We start from the raw sequence: 27445 nt of genomic DNA on the forward strand, positions 1-27445 counted from the left end.
TTTCCATTCAGGCTCACCTGGGGCCAGGAGGACACACCAGCAGCCATCAAAGGGCAGGAGCCCTTTAAAAGCAATGTAGCGCTCCCGCCTCGCGGGACGCGCGCTTTTCTTTTTTCCAATCGGGCTCATCTGGGGCCAGGAAGACACACCAGCAGCCATCAAAGGGCAGGAGCCCTTTAAAAGCAGTGTAGCGCTCCCGCCTCGCGGGACGCGCAATTTTATTTTTTCCAATCGGGCTCACCTGGGGCCGGGAGGACACACCAGCAGCCATCAAAGGGCAGGAGCCCTTTAAAAGTAGTGTAGCGCTCCCGCCTTGCGGGACGCGCGCGGGCGGCGCTCGGGCGAAGCCCGGACCAAGGGCGGGCCCGTCCTGTGCCCGTCAGAGACCGGAGGAGACTGGGCTAGGCCCACCCTCTTTCATTTTTAGCAAGAGATTAGATTGTTACTCGGTAGTGAGACATATATATCTTAATCTGGGCTATAGTTCCTCTAGGTAACTCTACTAACATTAGTCTTTCCCTCCCACTTCTTCTGTAGTTAGATACTTAGAAAATATAGTAGCATAGATTAAGAGTTTAGAGTCCCTTATATTAGATATCAGATTTAGAGGAAAAAGCGAAGAGTTAATATCTGGCAAAGAGGTATGGGGAAACGCAAGGCATTAAAACCACCACGGGGAAAAGAGAAAACTACAAAAAAACTTAGAAATTGGGGTGAAAATTGTACGATATCCGAAATCGATAATCTTATAGAGGAGGTAGAATCTTTACCAAGTAACAGGACCTCATCTCGGGAGGGTTCGGACAAGAAGATAACCTCATATTATACAAAGAAAACAGAAGTAGTGAAAGCGGATTTAATCAATAGGGAAGAGAGTGACAACCAGCAAGAAGAAGATCTATCCCCCGCCAATAGGATAGATAGTTACAATGACGGTATAGTCCGGGGCAAGTGCCACCCTCTAATTATACTAGAAAGCACCAAGAAGAATGGCCGTGGGCATAAGAGTGATTTAGTGTGCTTTAACAAGTATGCAGTTTTGGCTTAACCTGCCACAACTGAAGCGCAGGATGCCCAAGAAAGGAAATCTGAGGGAAGGCATGATCAAACTACCTCCTTGGAACAGAAAGCTAAAGAGAAGGCATTATTAGCCGACCAAGATCTAGAGATCTGTCTAAAATGTAAAACAAGGAGTCTGACAGATCTTTATGATCTAATGACTGGATTAATGCAGGAAGTTAGAGAGCTTAAATCAGAAGTGGGAAAACTATCAGCTCTTGTGAAGAAGGGGGGAAATACAGGAACCACTAGAGGCCAAAGTACTGAGAAGACCTTATCAGTAACAACACATGTACAAGGTAGACGTGTGCCCCCCCCCAAACTCTGAATGCCAGCCTATCTCTACCCTAACCACAGTTAGTAGAACTCATGCACCACAAGAATATGTGAGAGGGGAAAAGGAGTGTAGTAATGGGACTTGTACTTATTATGTGGGTAAGGTAAGAGAACTACAACAAGAACCTGTGAATCCCTTAAGGGAGGCATGTTTGGGAATAGGGGTTCAAGAAGAGAAGATGGAAAGTATATCCAAACCTTATACTCTACTGCAAAAGGATAGCATGCATTCTCTTATAAGGAGTAGTTATCATGAAGGAAAAGCAAGGTCCCCTAGTTCCGAAATAGTTTACCTGTTGAAAGTCCCGAAATTGGCTCAAAATTGCAGTGAGGATGAGGATTCCCTAAAGAATAAATTTACACACTGGATCAGACACAAACGGCAGTGTTTATCCCTAATCCGCTCAGATATTATGAGGGCAGAAAGGATCCCAGGAGGGGTGGGGATGCAAGATGTTGTTGTCCTGACATTAAGGGATGAGAGGCTAATTGAAGGATTGATCGCCATGGAACAGAGAGCCAGTTCACCTATGGCAAATGTCATGAGATTTAGCTTGGATCCTTACACTTGTAAGGCCATAGCACAGAGGGGCAAATTTGGGGGTGGGAGAGTGCAAATGAGAAATAGTGACTCTCACCTAGAAGCAGTCGATTGACTGAACCAAGTATACCTGAGACCATCCAGAGACCCAATAGCAGTAGAGATTCAGGAAGATATTAGTTGCCAAGACATTGGGGGAGAAAGTATTGAGGAGAACTCACCCTGCGGAAAGATATCGACCATACTCCGGAGCCTCACTACCAACGATATGATAGTTACCAGAAGGGGGCTGATTTCTATGGTTTCCTGGAATGTAGCAGGATTAAAAAGTAAGCTTGTAGATCCTGACTGGCACACTTATATAGAACAGTTTCATGTTTGTCTTTTCCAACAAACTTGGCTAAAGGACCCACCGCATAAGCTGGGATACGAAACTTTTTGTATTAGTGCAACTGCTGCAGCGAGAGGAAGGCCGTCTGGGGGCCTGGTTAAATGGGTTAAAATCTCCCTAAATATTGAGATATGTAAACGTGATACGGGGTCGATTGATATCCTGTGGTTAGAGTTAGGGAACAAAAACAAGGTGTTATCCCACTTGTTTAATGTGTATAGAAGGCCCAGGAGATCAAACCTAGAGTCACACGAAATAGTAATATTGGATGATATGTTGAAAAAAATCTCGGCAGGAGAGTCAATCATGATTGGGGGAGACTTTAACTGTAACTATGAGCCTATACTTGGTCTTCAACATCTGGCAGAAGAGGAAGATCTTGCTAGAGCAGTCCCGCGCCTCTCTACCGAAGAGTCGGTCCCTGGTACGGTTGCTGCGCTGCAACTTATGGGTCTCACATTAAAGTATGGATTGAGGGCGTGCAATGGCAGAGTGGGCCAAGGTGGTCTCAATATGGACACTTTTCAAAGACGTACTATGGGGTCAAAACTAGATTATATTATGCATAGCACCAGTACATGGGAGAGAATAGTGACCTTTAAAATAGATAAGAGGAGGGAAAGTTATCATTTTCCGCTAGTAGTTGAACTCAAGGGCTACTCCACGGAAATGAATTGCATAGAAAAGGATAAGGTAGAGTTGCATCCCATTCTTAGTAACAATCGAAGGGTAGTAAAATGGCCAGTGATATTGGGCAATTTGGGTGTCATTACTAATATTTACAATACATATATAGAACTAATGGAACCCCATGTTCTTAATTCCTGTACTGATATCCCTATCATGGACATCCACCAATCCATGAGTATTGCATTAAGACCTTACTTTACAAAACAGGTACATCAGAAAAATAAAAAAGGCAAGGAGCAAACTACTTTATCCAATCCTTGGTATACCACTGAATACAGAGAGACGAAATCATTATTGGTAGAGGCCCTTAAACAGAAAGATCCAATAGCCGTTCAACAGGCAAGGGCTGGCTACAAGAAAAGTTTGGCTACAGCACAAAAAAATTGGGAGGATAAAAAATGGTACGACCTTTTAGAGGCAGCCAAATTTAATGATACAGCTACATTTTGGAAAATAGTTACTCATGGCAGGAAGGAGGGGACATACAGCACTGATCATCATATAGATCCCAATGCTTGGGTCAACCATTTTACCTATCTTTACTCTGACTTGCCTAACCCCGATGCACAACTTTCCTGGAATAAAGAAGTATCCTTTTGGAATAGTCTTCCTATTATACAGTTTAGCCTGAAAGAAACAGTGGCTGCCATTGAAGCGATTAAATTAGGCAAAGCCCCAGGCTTGGATAAAATCCCTGGGGATCTGTTCAAACATAACATAGATATTTGGGCACCTTATGCAAATTTACTCAGCAATGCCACAGCAAGGGGGGTGCCAGTTCCTGAGACATGGAAAGGTGCAGAAATAATCCCTGTCTACAAAAAAGGATCTAGGGAGGACCCTGGGAACTATAGGCCAATTAGCCTTATTGATGTAATGCAAAACATTTATGCTAGGCAGTTGCTGAATAGAATAGGATGTTGGATAGAGGAAAAAAACATCCCGACAAAATATCAGGCAGGCTTCAGGCAACAGACAAGTACAATTGACCAGGTCTTCAGGCTATTAGTAATATTGTGGAAATACACAAAATTAAAAAAAGGCCATTTGTACATTGCGTTCGTAGATTTGCGCGCAGCCTTTGATCTGGTTCCAAGAGACTCTCTATGGGCTGCATTGGGAAAGCAGTGTATGCTGGGGAGTCTTCTCCTCCAGGTAAAGAGACTGCACAAGAATACTTTTGCAAAAGTGCGGTGGGGCCCAAATGGAGAGTTGACTGACCCAATACCTATTAAAAGGGGAGTGAGGCAGGGCTGTGTGCTTGCCCCGACTCTCTTTTCGTTGTACATCAACGACTTGGTAGAGTATCTAAAAGAGAGTAATCATGACTCGCCAAGATTGAATGGAGAACCAGTTCCCGCCCTCCTCTTTGCAGACTATACTATTTTACTTTCGCAAACTCCCATGGGTTTACAAACCCTATTAGGAATGTTTAGCAAATACTGTAACCTGAAGGGGCTGGAGATAAACGCAATCAAAACAAAGTATCTGACTGTAAATCCTCATAAAGCACTCAAAAGGAGTATTGTGGTTAATGGACATGATCTAGAATGTGTAATTTATTAAAATTATTTAGGGATATTGCTGGATGCTAAGCTGTCCTGGACGCCGCAGATTAATAAAGCTGCAATTTCTTTAGTTCACAGCTCTGCGGCTATAAACAATAACTATAAAAGTTCAAGAACCGGGATTGTGTCACCAGTGTTTGAGGTCTATAGATATAAAGCGCAGGCTGCTGCATTATACGGTGCTGAACTTTGGGGTATTGTAAATTTAAACCCACTAGTATCTCAAGTTTTTTTTTTTTTTGAGGGGGGTATTGGGATTGCCATCATCTACCCCGTTAATCCCTCTCATTTACGATATTAACTTGAAGCAAATAGGTAAATTGGCAGTTTTGAGGCAATTACTTTACTGGTGCAGACTTTGGACAATTCCGGAATTGACTCATTATAAGCAAGCGCTAAAGGAGAAGATGGATCTTGATACATCAACTACTCTACCGTGGTTCCATCATGTAAGGTACTGGTTCTATAACCTAGGACTGAAACATTACTGGGATGAACCTCATACACTCACCACGCAATCCAAGACTCGACTAAAACAAGTATACTGGGAATTCTTATTGAGTACTCCTTTCCGCAACGAGAATTTGGGAAGATTGACGTTGAGCTTTCTGGACATTAAACGAAGACCAAGAGCTGAGGACTGGTTAGATATAATCTATCCTAGGCGAGCGAAAACATTATTAATGACATTTCGATATGGGACCCTTCAGACTAAAGCTTTTACTATAAAATGGAGTCCCCAGAAAGAGAACAATCACGAAGCAAAATGTGGATTATGCAATATGTAGACTATTGAAACGGTGGACCATGTTTTGTTATTCTGCAAAGCCTATAATAAACCAAGGAAAAAATTGATTCGACCCATTTGTAGGAATGCAGGAATTAGAAAATATAAAGAAGCGTCCAGATTACTTAGATCAAACATTACCCCATCCATTGTCTTTGGAATAAGTCGCTTCCTTTTAGCGACTTCATTTATCAGGGACAAGGAAGTCCTGAGGTTTTAACAAGCTTAAATTTACATCTATAGATAAATCTTATAAGATCAAGTGGTTAATAGGCCCTCCCTCAGGAAAAATCAATAGTCTCTGAAAAATGTATCTGCCTAAGATGTAACAGGAAGGAAGATATAGGCTTTTAGGTATTTTAAGAATTTTCTTTTTAAGTATTTATTTATTTATATATTGCCTATATAAATGGTTAAATAGTTCTCCATTAGCCAGTTAACAAGTAGCGGTATTATTCTGGATGGGAGACAAATTTTAGGGATTTTTAATAAACAACAAAAAGGAAGGCATGGGCATCAAAGAAAACATGCAGGCCTATCGACACTGACTATACAATATAGCTGCCAGCCAGATGGCATGGAGAGCAAAGACAAAATGGTGGCTAATGGCAAACACACATGCACACAAACACACACACTCACGCTAGTCAGACAAAGGAGGCATGGTAAACAATGAAGAAAACAGTACCATTTATTCAGCAGTGCCTATAAAGAAAATTAAGTCAGCTCTGAAAATTTTTACACTAACAAACATCCTCCCACGGCATGATATTACCCTGCCAAAATTCACGTTTTGCAAAAAAAAAAGTGAAATACATAAACAAACTATTTTAATCCAATGCCATCCCTTGCCCACATCATAGATTTTTTTATAACAATATATACCAAAAAACAGTTATTTCATATACCCGATTACAAGTACTGGCTGGATGGCCTGTGGGCTGACTAGGATGGATAAATAAATTAATAATACAAATTCAACAAACATGGAGAATTATATATTTCCGCCTGGGCCTAGTTGAAAGTCTCAGCCCTCTGAGACTTGTTCACTCAGTTTCTATTGCAAGATGCCATGTTTATTGCCTACTTTTGTAAGGTCTAAGGTTTAAAACACATAGGCCCTCATTACAACCCTGGCGGTAAATCCCACTTACCGCCGTGCAGAAGACCGCCAACATACCGGTGCGGCCGCGGAATTCCGCTACAGGTATTACAACCCACAGCTCGGAATCCACCACAATACAGACACCCACACAAGTCTGCCACACCAAAGGTCAGTGATAAACTGGCGATAACAAAACCAACACCGTCACGCCAACAAGAATACACCCACACTATCATGACCCACGAATCAACGCCGCGGTCTTTCAACCGCGGTAAACCATTGGCGGTACACACCGCCGTGCTCAAAATACACACACATTTACAAAACACAACCACATTGGACAATTCCAAATACACACACCTGATACACATACACACACCACACCCACACACTCACACCACTATAAAACACACACCCACATTACCCACAAACCCTTACTACCAGAAATTTGAAAGCAGGACAGAGAGAGACACCACCAAAAACAACACCAGCATCCACAGACACACAACACCATCACTTACACAACATCCACGCACCTCAAACAACACACACCAACACATCCCCTCACACATCACAACAGACACCAAATCACACATCACCCACATCACATCATGGCACCTCAAAGACACCCCAGGTTCTCTGAGGAGGAGCTCAGGGTCATGGTGGAGGAAATCATCTGGGTAGAGCCACAGCTATTTGGATCACAGGTGCAGCAGACATCCATTGCAAGGAAGATGGAGCTATGGCGAAGAATTGTCGACAGGGTAAACGCAGTGGGACAGCATCCAAGAACACAGGATGACATCAGGAAGAGGTGGAACGACGTACGGGGAAGGTGTGTTCCATGGTATCCAGACACCAGATTGCTGTACAGAGGACTGGCGGTGGACCCCTACCTCCTCCCCCACAACTAACAAAATGGGAGGAGCAGGTCTTGGCAATACTGCATCCTGAGGGCCTCGCAGGAGTAGCAGGAGGACTGGACTCTTGTAAGGCAAATCTTTACTACTATATCCTTCCTACCTGCATGCCATCACATACTCCCACCCTCACCCTCACACCCATCACCCCAACACCCCATAGGTACCCCACGAACACAACCCACACATCCCTAAACCAAGCCCTGCATGTAACACCAATGCATGGACACCCATCACCAAAGCATGCCCAGTACAGAGACTCACTCATGGCCCAAATCACTAATCACACAAGGATCAAGCCAATAATGCAAGCACTGGAGTAGAGGGTCACTCACCCATTGCACACAATGTCACACACAGATACAATAACTATGCATTTACACCCCAACAGGACCCCTACCCAACGTCGCCAGACATATCCGGTCCCCCCACTGAAGAGAACCCACAGTGATGACAGCAGCTCTGCACGCGTGGATCAAGATGACCAGCCCGGCCCATCTGGGACCTCGGGACAGTCGGTTCCCCTGCCACTGTCACAAGCCACCACAGAACCTCCCGCCTCAGGAAACACCAGCACAGCAACCACCCAGCGGGCCCATCCCTCTGTCCCCAGGACACGTCAATCAGCAGTGTGTCCACCACTACAGGGAACCCAGGCAAACCCACCAACCCAAGAATATCAGGGACCTGGGGGCAGTGGCAGTGGGCACACAGTTCAGGGGACCGAGGCACAGGATAATAGGGAAACTGGGAGGACAGCTGTGCGACGGGGGGGACAGGCCCAGGGAACCGACACTCCACGAGGCACTCTCCAACATCATGGGAGCTTACCATCATTCCCAGGAGACCATGGCAAGTGGCCAAGTTTCAGGAGACCCAGCGGCTGCAGGAGGAACACTACCTTGGAATCAGGGAGGACTTGAAGTCCATTAACACCACCCTGGTCACCTATGCAGGGGTGCTGGCAGACCTTTTCAACACCAGGAGGGACACAGTGGCACAACAAGGGTCCCCTGACACTAGCCTGGACGAGAACAGCCCTCCACCTCCGCCGGCGCTAGTGGACAGGAGGCACTGCCACAGGAACAACAGGACACCAGCACCCCACCCCTGCAGATGGAGAACCACCCCGCAAATGATCCCTGAGATCCAGGAATAAGACAGAGAACATTGCCAAGACCCCCGCCAGGAAATAAGAACCCCCTGAATGTCACCCTTCTGTCCCACTATGTCACCCTGTCCATCCTTAAAATGACATTACTCCACTTCCTATGCCCCTTTGGACAATGCACCTGTGAAACAAATAGACTGGACTCTGCCATGGACATTCCTCCACCATCACCCCAGCCCATTTTACAACCCCTCCACTTATTTGCACAGGAACAAACACACTTCAATCACAGAACAATCTGGAGTCAGTCTGTGCTTTCACAAATGTGTAATTGCAATAACTATGGAATATAGCAATGTCAATTTACTTGTTCACATACCAATGTAACACAGCTGTAGGTCAGGAGTAAACAGAGCAGAGGGCACAACGTGGGACCCAGATCTGTGAAATGGAAAGTCAAAGTGACAAGTCAGGGTCCATTCACTGAGTGAAAATGACAGACTTATGCTAGCTCAAACAACAGTATGAGATGTGGGAAGCAGTTACATCTTCTTACCTGTGTCTCACTGGAAGTATTGCATGATGATGTTGTTTCATTGTCAATAGCCTCTTCTTCTGCCTCCTCTTCTTCACTGTCCACAGCCTCCACAGCTGCCACAAGGCCACCATCTGGCCCATCCTCCTGCAGAAAAGGCACCTGCTGTCGCAAAGCCAGGTTGTGCAGCATGCAGCAGGCCACGATTATCTGGCACACCTTCTTCGGTGAGTAGTATGGGGAGCCACCTGTCAGATGGAGGCACCGTAATCTGGCCTTCAGGAGGCTGAAGGTGCGTTCGATCACCCTCCTAGTTCACCCATGTGCCTCATTGTAGCGTTCCTCTGCCCTTGTCCTGGGATTCCTCACTGGGGTCAGTAGCCATGACAGGTTGGGGTAACCAGAGTCACCTGCAAATGTCGATGGATATCTGTTAGACACACTCTAACCCTTAGGGACAGCCCCATACCCAGACACCTATGTCAACTGTATTGGGACATTGTCCTCACCTATTAGCCACACACGGTGCCTCTGGAGTTGCCCCATCACATAAGGGATGCTGCTATTTCTCAAAATGTAAGTGTCATGCACTGAGCCAGGATACTTGGCATTCACATGGGAGATGTACTGGTCTGCCAAACACACCATCTGCACATTCATCGAATGGTAGCTCTTCCGGTTTCTATACACCTGTTCATTCCTGCTGGGGGGTACAAATGCCACATGTGTCCCATCAATGGCACCAATGATGTTGGGGATATGTCCCAGGGCATAGAAGTCACCTTTCACTGTGGGCAAATCCTCCACCTGAGGGAAAACGATTTAGGTGCGCATGTGTTTCAGCAGGGCAGACAACACTCTGGACAACACGTTAGAGAACATTGTCTGGGACATCCCTGATGCCATGGCCACTGTTGTTTGAAAAGACCCACTGGCCAGGAAATGGAGTACAGACAGGACCTGCACCAGAGGGGGGATTCCTGTGGGATGGCGGATAGATGAAATCAGGTCTGGCTCCAACTGGGCACACAGTTCCTGGATTGTTGCACGATCAAGTCTGTATGTGACTAGGATGCGTCTCTCTTCCATTGTCGACAGGTCGACCAGTGGTCTGTACACCGGAGGATGCCGCCATCTCATCAGCTGCCCCAGCGGACGTGCCCTATGGAGGAGAACATCGAGCAGAGAGTCATCCAACACTGAGGTATCACATTTTGTTATTTGCAGAAACGTTATTAATCCGCAATGTGCAGGTATCTGTCTATATTCCCGGCCCAGATAGGTGTGATGTAGTTAACATTCATCCCATGTGGCCTCCTGAAATGGCGGCTGCCTGACCTGTAAGGTGGGACAAGGAGATATGAGGTAACTGCGCTGGCGTTGTACACCGTCGCGGTGGGCGGTCGAAGACTGCGGCGCATTCTGCATTGGTTAACATTGGGCCCTATGGGTCCCAGGAGCCAATGACGATGTACGCTGGCGGTGACGGTACGCACCCCGCGGACGTGACCGTCATTTTCTGTCTGTTCCCTCACTTGATACCTGACATTCAACAGGAGAGGACCTACAATGCAAGTGCTGCTGTGACCTGTGTATGGAAGCGACGATGGCTACAGTGTCTGGGGAAAGGGGCCCTGCCTTCACTTCGAAGGAGTTGGAGAAACTAGTGGATGGGGTCCTCCCCCAGTACACGCAACTCTACGGTCCTCCAGACAAACAGGTGAGTACACTGTGAGCATGCTGCATGGGCAATGCCTGTTTTGAGTGGTGTGGATGGAAGATACGTGAGGGGGGGCTGAGGCCTGCATGTGCGGATGGTGAGTGTAAGTGCATCGGGCAGGGGTGGGAACTGGTGGGCAATGAGTATGACGGTCCGGACGGGTAAGTAATTTCCTTTCCCCGTATACCATTCCTCTAGGTCAGCGCCCACCAGAAGAAGGGTATTTGGCGTGCCATAGCCAAGGACGTCTGGCCCTGGGGGTCTACCACAGACAGAGCAACCACTGCCATAAAAATGGGAGGTACTGCGCCGCTGGAGCAAGAAGACGGTGGAGGCCCAGCTGCGGATAGCCTCCCAACGTCGGAGGGGTGCCCGTCGTACCATGACCCCCCTGATGTTCCGGATCCTGGCTGTGGCCTATCCGGAGTTGGATGGGCGCTTGAGGGCATCACAGCAGCCACAAGGGGGTAAGTACACTCTCATTCAGCTGACTCTGCACGCATTATGAGGTGTCTGGGTGGGGGTGGTGGGCAGGGGGTTCCCCTAGACCAGGGTGAACTTGGTAGACAAGGTCCCTTGTGAGGCAGGCCATGTGGCACGCCAACCCCACCAGTGGTAAGAGCCATCTACACCTAGTCAGGCTCCTGTGACTTCCAGGTGTGCAGCAATTGGTCTTAGGCCTCGTACCCCATGGTCAGCTGAAATTGTTAGGAACTGTCACTGCATGGCGTAGTGCAGAGGGCTGCTCCATGTGTGTTGTGTCCACCAACGGTAGTGTTGTTGCAAGCACTGAACATGTCTTTCTTCTGTCTCCCCCCCCCTTTTTGTGGTCTCCCTGTTCTTGTGTGCAGTAGCATCATCAGACGGAGGAGCATTGGCACTGGAGCAGGAGGGAGCTGTAATCCACTTGGCCCTGGAGGGTGAAGCAACGGAGTCTGAAGCCACCAGTGGGATGGAGGGCAAGGGGAGGTCCACGGCGGGGACAGGAGCAGACAGCAGTGACACAGACTCCTCCTCTGATGGGAGCTCCCTTGCGGTGGCGGGCACCACTGTGCCCACCTCATCAACAGGTACAGCCGCCACCCCCCCTACCAGCACCGCCCTCCCAGCAGCCCCTCAGTGTGTGTCCCATGCCCGCTCACCCAGGAGGGTGGGCATCTCCTTTGCCCCAGGCACCTCAGGCCCTGCCCCGGCGAGCCCTGCTGCCCTCATTGAGGAGGCTATTGACCTCCTGAGATCACTCACTGTTGGGAAATCTACCATTGTGAATGCCATCCAGGGTGTAGAGAGGCATTTGCAACTAACAAATGCATACCTGGAGGGCATTCATTCTGGGCAGGCAGCCCAACAGAGAGCATTTCAGGCTCTGGCCACAGCACTGATGACAGCCATTGCCCCTGTGTCCAGCCTCCCCCCTCCAACTTCCTACACCCAGACCCAATCCCCTGTACCTCAGCCTATCCCAAGCACACCATCAGACCAGAATGCACACACATCAACACACAAGAGTGGCTCAGGCAAACATAAGCACCACATATCCCACAGGCACTCACACAAGCACCATCCCCATGCAGACGCAGCAACATCCATTGCCTCCACTGTGTCCCCCTCCTCCACGTCCTCCTCCTCCCTCCCTGTCTCGTCTCCAGTCTCACCTGCATGAACTACATCCTCAGCCACTACCTCCATCACCAGCACGCCCATCTCCACATGCCGCTCACATGCACTCACCACCCCCACTACCATTCACACATCCCCAGTGTCCCTTCCCAGTGTGTCAGTGAACCCTCCTCCCAAAGTACACAAATGCAGGCACACACCCACCCAACAGCCATCCACCTCACAACAGCCTCTGGCCCATGCACCTTCACCCAAATTCAGCAGACGTACACCTCCAACAACCACTACCTCTACCTCCACTCCCAAACCCGCTCCATCTTCCTGTTCCAGTGTGTCTAAAAAGCTCTTCCTGGCAAACATTGACCTCTTCCCTACACCTCCCCCCAGTCCTTCACCTAGGGCCAGGCTTTTCAGGTCCCAGACCAGCACCTTAGCCACCACATCCCCAGGCACAGTGGTGCCAGCAACTGCGAGTTCATTGAGTGCGGCACCCATCAGGGCTGCCAGTGTGCCACGTAGCGAGGGCAAGGACATTCCGCCACCCGCCAAGGTGAAAAAGGTGCCCACATCCCGGAGGGAGAAGCCGAAACAACCAGCCACCAAGGGCTCAGCAAAAACAAAAGGGGATAGTGGCAAGACAACTGGGGCACCATCAAAAGTGGGGAAGGGCAAAAAGCAGAAGAGCAGGTCAGGAGAGGGCACGGTGGCACCAACTGAGGGACCAGTGTCACACATTCTGTCCACAACCACGCCAACCTGTAAGGGGCGGCGAACACCGCTAGCTGCCCCACCACCACAACTGCCACCTGCACCGCCACCTGCACCACCACCTGCACCACCACCTGCACTGCCCCCGGCACATCTACAGCCTCAGCGACAGTCCCCAGCCTCTTCCCCAGTGGGCAGCCATCCGAGGCTGCAGGAGACGTCCTGCTTTGTCCCTCAGCAGGTGCTGACCCATGCACTGCCGCTAGCACCGCCGCCACTGACACCGCCGCAAGCACTGCCACCACAGACACTGCCGCAAGCACCGCCACCGGCCCTGTGGCCTCCTCGGACACTGGCACCACCTATGACATGTCTACCAACCCCAGTGGTCAGTCGTCTGGGGCTGGAGGAGAGTTCCTGGACCCTGGGCAGCTTCCATGAGGCATGACTTCCATCACTGTTTGCACCTGCAGGTGGAAGGCGAAGCCGCAGCAGTGTGGGGTATGTCTCTGCCTCCATGGCGTATCATGCTACCTGGACCTCAGCAATCTCATGGCACACACACCCAGGTGAGGGAATTGTACAGGCCACACTGCACGTGGAGCACTCTGGGCACCAGGCCCCCTCCAGAACCAGTGGAGTATCACATCCACTACCTCAGTCCTTGGCAGGATGAAGCACTCTGGGCACCAGGCCCCCTCCAGAACCAGTGGAGAGATACATCCACTACCTCAGTCCTTGGCAGGATGAAGCACTCTGGGCACCAGGCCCCCTCCAGAACCAGTGGAGCATCACATCCACTACCTCAGTCCTTGGCAGGATGAAGCACTCTGGGCACCAGGCCCACTCCAGAACCAGTGGAGAGATACATCCACTACCTCAGTCCTTGGCAGGATGAAACACTCTGGGCACCAGGGCCCCTACAGAACCAATGGAGAGATACATCCACTACCTCACTCCTTGGCAGGATGAAGCACTCTGGGCACCAGGCCCCCTACAGAACCAGTGGAGTATCACATCCATTACCTCAGTCCTTGGCAGGATGAAGCACTCTGGGCACCAGGCCCCCTCCAGAACCAGTGGAGAGATACATCCACTACCTCAGTCCTTGGCAGGATGAAGCACTCTGGGCACCAGCCCCCTTCCAGAACCAGTGGAGTATCACATCCACTACCTCAGTCCTTGGCCCCCTCCAGAACCAGTGGAGTATCACATCCACTAACTCAGTCCTTGGCAGGATGAAGCACTCTGGGCACCAGGCCCCCTCCAGAACCAGTGGAGTATCACATCCACTACCTCAGTCCTTGGCCCCCTCCAGAACCAGTGGAGTATCACATCCACTACCTCAGTCCTTGGCAGGATGAAGCACTCTGGGCACCAGGCCCCCTCCAGAACCAGTGGAGTATCACATCCACTACCTCAGTCCTTGGCAGGATGAAGCACTCTGGGCACCAGGCCCCCTCCAGAACCAGAGGAGACTGTTATCCACTTGAGAGACTTGCTTTGCACTCCCCATGATAAATCAGTGGGCAAAACACCCACTGGAGAGACTTGAGAGACTGTGGCTTTGCACTCCCCAGGATAAAGCAGTGGGCAAACCACCCACCGGAGAGACTTGAGAGACTGTAGCTTTGCACTCCCCAGGATAAAGCAGTGGGCAACCCATCCACTTGAGAGACTTGAGAGACTGTGGCTTTGCACTCCCCAGGATAAAGCAGTGGGCAAACCACCCACTGGAGAGATTTGAGAGACTGTGGATTTGCACTCCCCAGGATACAGCAATGGGCAAGGAGCCCCCTCGTGCAGCAGTGGCGTTGTGCATTCCTCTCGCTGAGGTGCCCCCCCTCCCCTGAGGTGCCTGTGTATTTTCGATCTGATGCCTCAGCAGTGTTCTCTCCGTTTCGAGTCAGGTATCATGTGTGGGCTTCGCCCATGCATTTTGGGCCCAGTGGTCCACGGACAATGATTGGTACACTATGCGGACTTGTGGAGTTGGTGTACATATTTGCATATACTGAATTTTGACTTTTGACTAATGGATTTTTAATGATTACAATTGTTACAATCATTTCCTTTTGTCCTTGCGTTCTTCCAGGGGGTGGGGGATTGTATATGTAATGTTGCTGCATGTATTTGTGTGTATGTTGTTGTGTGTGAGGGTGAGGGTGGGTGTGTTGCGGTTTGCATGTGTGTGTCACTCTCTTTCCTCCCCCCTCCCCTGTGTTGTAGGTGCAGTACTCACCGCAGTTGCCTCCGCCGCCGCCGTTCGTAGTCCTGGTGGAAGAGGAGGTAAACCAATATAGGTAACACCTGAAGTTCGGGCTCCATGGCGTCCTGGTTCCTTGTTGGGTGTCGAGGTGTGTGTTTTCCCTTGTGTGTACTGTTTCCGCCGTGCTTTTGATCGTGTTGGATCCGCCCCTGAAAAGGTGGCGGATAGGCGTCTTGAAATACGGTGGGCGGTACTTTGTCTTCCGCCTGTCTGTTGGCGGTTACCGCCGTGGTGTTTGTTTCTACCGCCATGGCGGTCGGAGTGTTAAAGTGGCTGTCTATGTTGGCGGTTTCCGCCACGGTCGTAATCCCATTTTTTTTTTTCGCCGGCCTGTTTGCGGTATTATCGCCACATCAACACCGACCGCCAGGGATGTAATGAGGTCCATAATGTGTATAAGAATTTGCAATTGTGCCTGTATTCACCGTGCAGTCAGCATGCACTCTGTCCTCTTTACTGGTATTTAATGGTATTTTTCTGAACTCTCACAAGACTTTGACTTCCTGCAAGATCTCTGAAAATCTCAGTGACCATCTTAGGCATGGAAGTATTAAAAACACACCACAGAGCTGTAAGCATGCTTTGCCTCATGATTCCTGACCCAAGAAGAGCTCCAGTACTCACCTGAATCCTGCTATAACCCCAGCGCCAGTCTAATGCATTCCCAGCAACGGAGCAGTAATCCATCGACTCCACCACAGAGGGAAACTCCAGGTCCTATGAGGGAAATAACACAGAAAGAACTGGCCTCCAAGGTCATTGTGAACCCAAAAGAGTTTTTGCAGGGCAGTATGATTGGACATCGTGATATAAGGAGAATCTCTTATGGACAACAAGGTAAATTTGTAAGGTACCAAACGAACAGAGTATTGCATGATATGGAAGCCAAACAATGATAAGCTACTTTTGTGTTTACTCCATGTGTTCATTGCAGGAATAATTTTGGCAAGCTTCCAAAAGGGATATCATGGCCCAGTTGCTCAATCTGAGGTTCCACTAAGACTAAGCAGGCTAATTAGGAGAAAGGAACCAGGGTAAAAATTCAAGCTGCATAGCAGGTAGATCGTGACTACTTGATTTAAGTGAGAGAGGGCTGGAAGGTTTAGAAGAGATAATTCATTATCTGTGTTTTATGTTTAAGGTTGACAGTTACCCTCAAAAGCAGCAGCACCCATCCAGGAAGCAAGACCCTCTTCCAAGATCCGACCCCCCTCAGCTTGCTGCACAAAATGACACAAGTAAGGTCAGTTGGAATAAGGAAGTGGGTCACAATCATCTCTGCAAAGCCACTTTGTGGGACATACTAGTTAAGTGTCTTCATTGCTTGACATGACAGCTGCTCTGCAAGAAGGACTTCTACTCTGCTGCTCTGCTGCTCTGCTGCCCTGTTGCCTGAGTGAGAAGGACTGAACCTTTACCTTGAGTCCAGGACCACCAGAGTGACTCAAGCTGGCCTTGTGATCAGAGCCTCAGGGACAGAAAAGGCTCCAACTACCTTGAACCCAGCACCAGGACTCTCCTGGTGTAAGTCTCACCCCCTCTCCCAAGTGGGGGCCACCCCAGTCATGGACCCTTGGAAGTGGGCCTGAGGGTATTCTGCCAGTGCAGCTGTGGTCTCTTCGGCAGAACCAATGAAGTGCAACACATCTCCTCGCAGCTCAGCTTTCCCGATGCAGGACATCGCAGAACACAGCTTCTCTGAAACATTGCTCTGTGACACATCTTAGATGCAGGACTGCCCATTGCAAGCCTTTTTCAACTGCATCCTTGACTATAACTCAGGACCTTAAATTACAAGCTCCATTGATGGCCTCATCAGAACAACTGCTGTGTGATGTGCATCCTCGGAACCAGCACTGGGGTATGCAACCTAGAAACAGTATCTTGCCATGTTCCACAGCCAGGATTTAAGGTGCTATGTTCAGCAAACCTAACTTTGTCCGTATACTTGACCCACGCTCCTTCACGGTCAGCCTGAGCTTGTGACTTTGTCCTGGTCTGGCGCAACCAGTTACCCACATTTGGCGCTTTGTGCTTCTCAGTGCTATTTTCACTTTAATCTTTACATTTGCACATCTCTTTGGGCCAGCCAATAATACTGTTTCCTACAAAGGGCAAAAAGTAGCATGGACAGAGGACATCTCTGTCGTGTACTCCTAGCCATCTTAAAGGTTAGTGACATGGTGCCATTGACCCAGACCCAAGCTTAGGCCTTCAGGGTCTCAAACCAAATCTCTCTAATGTGCTTTGTAGAAAGGGCCGGTGAATTCAATCAAAAAACATTTTTCTGCATCAATCAACATAAAGAGTGAACAAGATTGGGCCTGGGATGCCATATCTAGCAAATATAATATTTGCTTTGTGCTGTCGCTGCAAGTCCTTTCCGAATGAACCCCATTTGATCTGGGTCTATGAGGTCTTGCATTTATGGGCTAAAATGGTTTGCCACTATGCCTGTAAAACATTGGCATCTATTTTTAAAAGTAAGATGGGTCAATATGAAGAGCAAAGAGTAGGGTCTGTCCCGTTTTAGGCATCAATGTTATCACTGATTCGCAGATTGTGCCTGTGAGTGTACCCGCCTCTCTAAATGAGTTCTAGAGTCGGGCAAGATTGGGGGCCAAAGGTTTTGTAAAACAAAATGGGGTGAACCTTTCAAACACTGGGGCTTTGCCGGGTTGGATTCTAGCTATACTGGCAAGTTCCTCTTCTTTCTTAATGTCTGCTTCAAGTGAGTTTGCCTCTTGTGGCAACAGTCTTGTGGCATGGGTCTGGCTAGGCAAGTGTATGTCTACTATGGGTCCATCCTTTCCTCTGTTTGAAGGTCAATAGAAAAGTGCTAAACACTTCTGTGATATCTTTGTCAGTATGAGTGTCAAAGCCAGCCCCCGTCACAATCCCCACAATCCTGCTTTTGTGGATTTTGACTTGTAATATACATATCAGCAATTGCTTGGCTTTGTTGTCTGCTGCGTAGTATCATTGTTTAGTGTGGAGGAGGGTGAATTTCAACCTTGTCAAAATCCAAAGCTCTGAGCAGTTTCTAGACAAGTGTAAATTGTCTCCACAATTTGTTGGCTCCAGAGTGTTTGAGGGCCTCTTCTAAGGCCCACTCTTGCTCTTCTAATTCTATTCTTCTCCTGTTTCCAACCCTGTTAAGTTGAGCTGAGATAGCTAAGAAGGCCTCTCTTACCAACACCTTATAAAGATTCCCACAAAAAGGGGATGTGTGTGTTAGAGGTGTCATTGGCTTGTATATATTGTCAGATCACCTTCTGTATTTCTTTCTGGGTAGTGTTGTATGTTAGGAGTTTATCATTAAGTCTCTATAGCTGGCTGCCTGGGGGGAACATAGGAGTAATCAAAATGGGGGAGTGTTCACATAGCACTGACACACCTATTTAAACTTGGCTAGTAGTGGCCAAATATGGGGTGGCGCTAGGAAATAGTCTAGCCTTGCATATGTCAGGTGTGAAGCTAAGAAGAAGGTGTAGCCCGTGGAGGTAGAATATAGGAAACACTAGGAATCAATCCCTAAGTCGAGAATGCCCAGGTTTTCCCTATTTGTGAGCTGATCTATCTAGTATTGAGTTTGAGATTAGGTTAAAGTCTCACTCTATTAAAACATCTTTGCTCATTGAGGAGACCACTAGGCCCACAGCTTTGAAGATAAAATGCTCTTGGTAGCCATATAGTGTGGCAAAACTAAGGGTGCTTTTGGGTAAAGATAATTACAGTGATAGGAGTCTCCTTGGTATCTCCACCTGTGTCCAGAGAATATGGCTCCTAAATTTACTAGCTAATAGGATAGCCACTTCCTCTTTTTTCGCTGGGCCCTGAGGAGAAATATTGCCTATTGAACCATTGCCATTGCATTCTCCCCCACTTTTTCTTAGGGAGAAGTGTCACTTAAAAGAGAAAAATATTGCAGCCTGAGTCTTGCAGCATGGACAAGCTTGCTAATTGTTTAGCGGGAGCATTTGTTTAATATTTTCTATTTTTAACCATGGGGTCAAGGATGGGAGGATTTCATAGTGTAGTGTGTCAGATTGTTGGGCTGTGACTGGGGTGAGTCTCTAACAGTCCAGGTATTGGGTTGTAAACCAAGTGGTGGTTCTTTGGGTGGTGGGGAACTATAAATGGGGGACAGAACAACTAACTCAATTGCTCCCCCTATGAGTGCTGTTCCTATATACTGGAAGGGGTTTGTGTTGGTTGTCATATTGATGATATAGGCCCTCATAATGAACATGGCGGTTCAGACCGCCATGCCGGCGATGGCGGAAAAGACCGCCACCGGCATGGCAGTCTGAACCGCCATATAAACAACACAAGGAGGGCCGCCTGTGGCGGCCCTCCGCCACTGCCCGTCTACCACCGCCAGGCAGCCTGACCATGGCGGATAACATTATCTGACTGGCAGCGCTGCAAGCAGCGATGCCCTCTGGATAATGTACCCTGATTCCCCCAGCCTTTCCCTGGCAGGATCCCCCACCAGGCAAAGGCTGGTGGAAGGGGTGCCCCGGGGCCCCCCTGGGAGCCCCAGCACTGCCCATGCACTTGGCATGGACAGTGCAGGGACCCCTGTGCAGTGCCTCGTCACGCAGGTCACTGCCGGATTTATGGACAGTGATCTGCGCGATGGGTGCTGCTGCACCCGCCACACAGCGGCATTGACAGCTGACGACAATGTCCCGGCCCTGCATTCTGCTGGACCGGTGGGCGGAAACAATGTTCCTGCCTGCTGGCCCAGCAAAATGTTCTTTATGCGGCCGGCGGGGTCCCAGGTGGGCTGCCGGTCAGTGAAATTACTGACAGCATGAACACGGCGGTAAACACCGCTGTGTTCATAATGACCCCCATAGTCCCTGAATTAAGTATTGTCTCTCCACGTCTGCCCTGCTCAGGAGTATAAGAAAGTAGCATATCAAAAGACTTACCGGCTTGCGAGGTGTTCTCCTGGGACAATGGTAAAACCCTAATCCGAGTAAGCATTAGCTCCAACGTTGTCACTGTTCAGGCATGGTGTCTTGTTTTAAGAACCAGTGAATCACAGCTGACCTATAGCTGCAGCATTTATTGACTAAGAGTTTGTGGGCAGTTTTCTTGGTGACTTGCATTACCAGTTTGCCATATTTCATATGAGATATTGCTCTGAGATCTTCAGCACTTGACCCTGAGTCCTTGGGGGTGTCTACAAGGCCCAGTATAACCGAGGCCTTGTCGAGAGTGTGAGTTGCACATGTTTCTTTGTTCCACACAAAGATGAGGTGAAACGGGTGTCCCTAGTTGTATTTTACTCCCTTCATTTGTAGAAAGGTGGTGGTCCACTGTAGAGAGTGCCTTCATCAGACTGTTACTGATTACAGGTCCTGATACTACCTCACCTTTGCTCCCTCAAGAGTGATTGGTCCCTGATTCCTTGTTGCATACATGATATCCTCTTTCTGTCAGTAGTGGTAGACACAGGTTAAAATATCTTGCAGTGTGCTAGGTGACCTAGATGACTATCCCACTCTATGCGTACAATCAAGATTGTCTATGTGTGATGATTTGGGTGTACTATGTAATATGGTTTGTAGGTCCTATCGTGCAGAACACTCAAAAAGGCTGTCTTGGATCCAGTCAGGTATGTTTACTTAACTTTAAACTTAATCCTGGGTAGCTGTGGCTGAGAGCAGTACAACTTAGCAAAGGAACAATGTGTAAAGCATTTAACAGCATCAAACAACAGATTAAGAAAGTCACACAACATGAAAGAAGCTAGATAATAGATTAGATTTTCATGAATTTTTAGAGACCTTAAGCATCAAAATCCACTAGAAGGTTCCGGAGATTCAGATTTTAGAATTAATAAAATAATTTTATACCGACTGCAAACCACCATTGGCAAACAAAAAGTTTGAAAACTTTTGAAAAGTTTGTAAAAGTTAGTTCAACAAGTCCCGCCTGAGTTGGGCAACCCAGCCCGGCAGGAGAGAGGTCTAGGGGGCCAGAAAGGATACACCAGACCTTTTGTAAGGCAAGATCCAAACTTTACAGGACGACTGCAATAGACATAACTAGAGCTGTTCTGATGCTGAGGGTTAGATGGAAAATAATGCTCAAAAGTTGCTTTGGTTGTGGTGTGGTCGACTAGCATGCCTTTGTGATGATTCCTCAGTCCACGGGTGAAGTGGGGTCAACTTGGCCACAGAGGTCAGGGTCCCTCAAAGTCCACTACGTGGCAATGGTCGGCCAGCCGATGCTGGGCTACTGTCCAGTCTGCACTGTGGGCGGGGCAAATTTTTTTAGTGGGAGCTAGTGTCCCTTGGGTACGATGAGTCCGGTCCTAGATAGCACTCCCCGGTTCAGCAGACATGAGTATAGGTTTTGGCTATCTTGGATTTGCCCTTTTGGGTGCTCGGTGACTGGTAGCGGCAACATTTCTACAGTGGCTACCAACTTTGTGACTTGGGTAACTTCAGCTTGTGTGCCCCTTGAGCTGGTTACAGGAGATCAGCTGACTGATCCTTGGAGCCATTACTGTTGTTGTATGTCGGGAATCAACATTTCCCCAAGCCAGGAGCCCTAGGTACAGTCCATTCTTTGCTAGCCCGAAGTGCAGCAGGTACAATCCTTCCGAGCATGCAGCCTCTCTTTGTTCAGGTCCAAGGCCAGCTGGGGAGTCCTCCTTCATTCCTCTCTCCAATTCCAGCATGATCTGAGGGTCAGGGTGCCAGGCGTGCCATATTTATTGCAGGAAAGTGCCCTGAGGGGACTACACAGTCACTAGCTAATGAGCTATTGGGTTCCCTCCTACCTAGTGACGAAGTTCCTCTGTGGCATCTGGCTATCCCACGATGCCACATTCTTGTCCATTTCAAGATGGCATAACCCTTCCTTAGTCGTTAGAAGCTTATTAGCCCACCTTAGAGGTGTGGCTATCGGAGGGCTAAACACTCAAGGTAAAACCTGGTGGGGGCAAGTTTCTGTAACTACAGAAACATATGACATCCTGCTCAGTGGTATTGGGCCAGGCAGCCCATCAAAGGTGGCTTTCTTTTTGTAGCTTGCATCTGGGCTAACCCACTCAAGTGGCCATCCTGGCGAAGGATGTAACACCTCGCTTCTGCGGCACTGCCTTTGTTCCTGAGCCTGGAAGTCATTCACACATATCCCTGGGTGGTCAGAAAGCTGTCTGTGTGTGTGTGCCCTTCTGAGTCTACTGGATGAGCGGAACACAGACTGGCAACTTTCTAAATGTTGCCTACCTTTAATAGTGACCACCAGGTCATATTTATTGCCACAATTAATTTTAATCCTTACATAACCCAGTTTGGTAGTCCCAGTCAAATGTTAGCCGGCTTAGGATGCCATTGAGTAACCCTGTGTTAGCCAAAGGGTCTACCAACTTTACCCACAGCAAAACGACAATTTGGAAGTGTTAAGACATATATAGGAAAACATGTGTCTTAACAAAATACAGCTCCCTGCCTTAGGACTTCATAGGCCTTCCTCAGAGGAGACATATATAATGTCAAGGAGTAGGGTTGCTTAGCCATTGTTTTGAATGGCAAAGTCAAACCGACAATGATAATCACTGACCTTCCAGTCTGTCGTGGCAGGCTGGGAGCCATTTTGCAACTTGTCACACAAAGGGTGACACAAACAGTCCTGCAGTCCTGAGTGGACACTGCCATACTTGCCCTGGGTAAGATATACTAGGGGCTTATAAGTAAGTCAGGCCTTGCCAATTGGGTGTATCCAATTTGTACTTTGTATGGGGTTAAAATACTGCCACTGAGTTCTGGTTAGAAGTGCATTCTCACAGTCGAAAAAACTGCAGCATCACTCCAAAAATGTGGGGTGAACAAGCAAAAAGAGACAATTCCTTAGACTATGCGAGCCAGGTCTGGTATTTGCCTGAAAAGGCATGTGACATAGCCTATCTCTTCGATGGGGGGAGTCTTTTTGATTCGACTTAGAGCGGCACAATCTGTTTTCTAAGTCTTCCAGATGCCTCAGCAGCTCAATATTTTGTTCTTTCAGCTCTATATGTTTGTGTCTGTAGTTGTCAAGCTCTTTTCCTTTAGCGTTGCTGATGTCCTCCAGTGCAGCAGTTCTTTGGCTGATTTCTGTTACTTCCTGCCTGCCAAATTTGGCTTCACTGGGAATCCAATGGAGAGTTAGAAGTATCAGTGAGATGTAGTGTACTGAAGCATGAATCACTGCTTCCAAGGACCGAAGATGCACTTTAGGAAATCCATTAATAAGAGAGCAGCAATAGTCAGTCCTTGACAGCAGAAGTAATTGGATATTATAATCTTCAGTTACTGTGAAGAGACACCAGGGCCAACGTGTGAAGGGGGCACTGTATTCCCTAGGGGGAGGCAAAAGTGCAGGCTGATAGTGAAAGAGAATGCAAGAGTGGCAGTGATGTTCCCCAACTGACCTAGCAGCTGTCGCAAGCCCTCTCCCAACTCCATCTGGTTGGTTGCATCCCTGAATTGAACCTGCATAGCTATTTATATAAGGGACTGTTAGACCAGACAGCTTTGGGGTGGTCTGCCGCCAACTTTTTCCCTACATCCCTCCATTTTTCTTATCTTGTTTTTGCTGGTTTTAGGAGCCTGCGCACTCTACCACTGCTAACCTGCGCTAACACGCTAGTGCTCTCTCTTCCCGAAACATGGTAACATTGACTCATACCCAATTGGCATATATTATTTACCTATAAGTCCCTAGTAAAGTGCACTATATGTGCCAGGACCTATAAAGTAAATGCTACTAGTGGGCCTGCAGCACTGATTGTGCCGCCTACATAAGTAGCCCCTTAACCATGTCTCAGGCCTGCCATTGCAAGGCTTGTGTGTGCAGTATCACTGCCACTTCGACTTGGCATTTAAAACTACTTGCCAAGCCTTAAACTCCCATTTAATTAGATATATGTCACCTCTAAGGTAAGCCCTAAGTAGACCATAGGGCAGAGTGCTATGTAAGTAAAAGGCAGGATATGTACTTAAAAGTTGTACATGTCGTGGTAGTGAAAAACTCTCTAAGTTGTTTTTTGTTATTGTGAGGTCTGCTCCTTTCATCGGCCAGCCTTGGAAATTCCCCATATACTTTTAAGTGATAATTTCTGATCTGAAAGGAGTGGCATTGCCATGTTTGGTATGGTTGGAATGGTAGTGAGAAATCCTGCTTACTGGTGAAGTCATATTTTACATTTTTTATTTTAGAAATGCCACTTTTAAAAAGTAGGCATTTCTCTGCACTTACTGCTTTCTGTGGCTTTCAGCCTGTCTCCAATCGACATCTGGTCTGAGCTAGTCTACAGCTTGCCTTGTGCATTCCACCCAGACAGCCATAAACACAGGACACTCAGCTGCATCCACATTCATCTGCATACTGATGGGTTTTCCCTCTGCAGGAAGGGTGGAGGGGCTCTCACTTACACTTCAAAGGCTAGTGGCCTGACCCCACACAAAGGACTGAGAACTCCCCACAAATCTCTTGGCAGACAGTACTGGGTTGAAATGGGAACTGTTGCACTTCAAAACAACTCTTTGAAGTCTGCCCCACTTCAAAGGCACAATTGTGTATATATGCTGAATCTGTTACCCCCTCCAATCAGACACTTCCGCAACTGTACTCTGTCAACAGGACTGCAGTGTGGCCCAAAGGACTCAACTGAATAGCTTTTCTGCTTGTTGCCCAGCTGCCTACTGCTCCCTGACTCTGCTGGAAGAACTTTGCCTTCCCCCACAAGTGATCTCCAGGGGGTTGGACTGAGCTTGCCTCCTGTTGAGAAGTCAGGGACACCAAAGACTTTATTGGTGTCTTGCTGAGAGTCCTGACTTGCCATGTGCTGCAAACCCAATTCCTGGGCCCTTGGGAGTGAGTTCTGGTGAAACAAAGAAGAAACCAGTTTACTGATGCCTAGAACCACTTCAGGACCGGCACCACACTCTGATGTTGCACTCCTGCCTGCATTGGAGCCATGTTCCTCGCAGATTGTAACCTATGACACAGACCTGGTGCCACCGCATCACCTCCGTAGTCCAACCACAGCATGAGTCCAGAGCACCATGTCACTGAAGTCCACGGCTCCCGACTCTGACTCTGCTGGACCACCTGTGGCCCCGTGGTTTGATCTCGAACCCGCAAAGGCAGAGCTACATGTCTTGACCTGCCGGATCCATCGACCTCACCGTGAAGTAAGGAACCGACCGTTCACAACTGACGCTACATCAACCCCTCCGCAACCGTAAGGGACCGATGCCTCACCTCCCCTTCCTAGCAGAAAGGAACCAACGCCTCACCTCCAGGGTAGGAATAAGGAACCAAAGCTAAACTGGCTCCAGTGACGCCTCACTCTCTGACGCCGTTTCTTTGTTTCCTCATCGTTTCCAAGTTACTGTACTCATAGTCCGTGTGACTCCGTAACTGGCCCACACTCCCCCATGATTGGCAGCGGAAGGTTGGAAGGGACTCTCTCACAATGTTTTGTTAGCCCCAGTTGGTACAACTGTGTTTCTAAGCACTATACTACATTTACTCTTTAAAAATTAATATCTTCTCTTGTGAATGTTGGATCTTTACCATTCCGGTCTTATTTGATTCAGATAAATATTATCTATTTTTCTAAACTGGTGTGGAGTACTTTTGGTTGTGTTTTCACTGTGTTACTGTTTGAGTTATTGAACAAATACTTTACACATTGCCTTCTAAGTAAAGCCTGCCCGTTCAGCGCCAAAACACCAGAGGGTGAGCACAGAATAATTTAGGTTGTGTTGTTACTTACCCTGATTAGTATTGTGGTCCTTACTTGGACAGAGTATATGCCTCTGACAAAGAGCGACCCAGGGACATTATGGCACATGAGAGATTTTCTTTGTAAGTTAGGGTCGTGTAAGCATTGCCTCACAAGGGCACTAAACAATGAATGGGAATCAGTGTTAGCCATACCACCTATCATTACAAAACTGCTGAATTTATAAAATGCAGTTTGATGTATACCTGAATACCCCAGCAAATTTTGTGACAAATGCATCACAGCATTGAAACTAAGATCTGTGTTACACACTGAGGTGTTTCCACATTAATCTAATCCTCACCAACTACAGAGGGATATCTGGACCCTTCTCTAAAATTTGCAGTATATTCTCACACTGAAGCATCTATAATTTGCAATGACCTTTTGAATGTTTAAGCACTGTACTAAAAGTACAATTGGCATCTTATGGCAGGTGTAAAATGCTCTCATTGCAAAGGAAAAAAGAAGACATTTCCTAACCTGCCGATAGGAGGGTAAATGGTGAAGGTGTTGTAAAAATATGGTCTGCTGGAAATGGCCCTCTCTTCAGCGTCAACCTCAAGCTTTTTGCCTTCCTCCTCCTACTTTTGCTAGATTCCTGCTTGTTGGCCTTAAGACTGCTAACCAGTGCTAAAGTGCTAGTGCTCACTCACCTAAACATGCTTTCATCGATATACACCTAATTGGCATATTTGATTTGCATGAAAGTCCCTTGTAGTGTAGTAAACTATACACCCAAGGCCTGTAAATTAAATGCTACCAGTGGGCCTGTATCACCTATCATGCCACCCACTTAAGTTGCACCCTAAAATTTGTCCCAGGCTTGCCATTGCAGCCTGAAGGCAGTGTCCCACTTCCATGTCAACTTGCCATTTAATCTCCCTTGCCAAGCCTTAAACCCCCCTTTTGTTACATATAAGGCCCCCCTATGGTAGGCCCTATGCAGTCCATAGGACAGGGGATAGTGTAATTAAAAAGTAAGACAAATATGTTTTAATTTTACATGTCATAGTAGTGAAAAGCTCCCAAATCTGTTTTTTCCCTACTGTGAGGCCTACCCCTCCCATACGATGACATTGGGGATTCCTTATTTAATTTAATATGTTGTAATTGCTAAACCAGAGGTGGTATATATCTCATGTTTGGTATCTATGAACTTGTAATGATAAACCCTTGTTTATTGTAAAGTTGGGTTTATCATTACAAGTTTGAAAATGGTAATGTTAGAAAGTTTACATTTTCCTGCCCTTAGCCCTCTGTGCCTGCAGCCTATCTTAGGTCACATGA

The sequence above is a fragment of the Pleurodeles waltl genome, chromosome 6, assembly GCF_031143425.1.
Source record: "Pleurodeles waltl isolate 20211129_DDA chromosome 6, aPleWal1.hap1.20221129, whole genome shotgun sequence".
NCBI lineage: Eukaryota > Metazoa > Chordata > Amphibia > Caudata > Salamandridae > Pleurodeles > Pleurodeles waltl.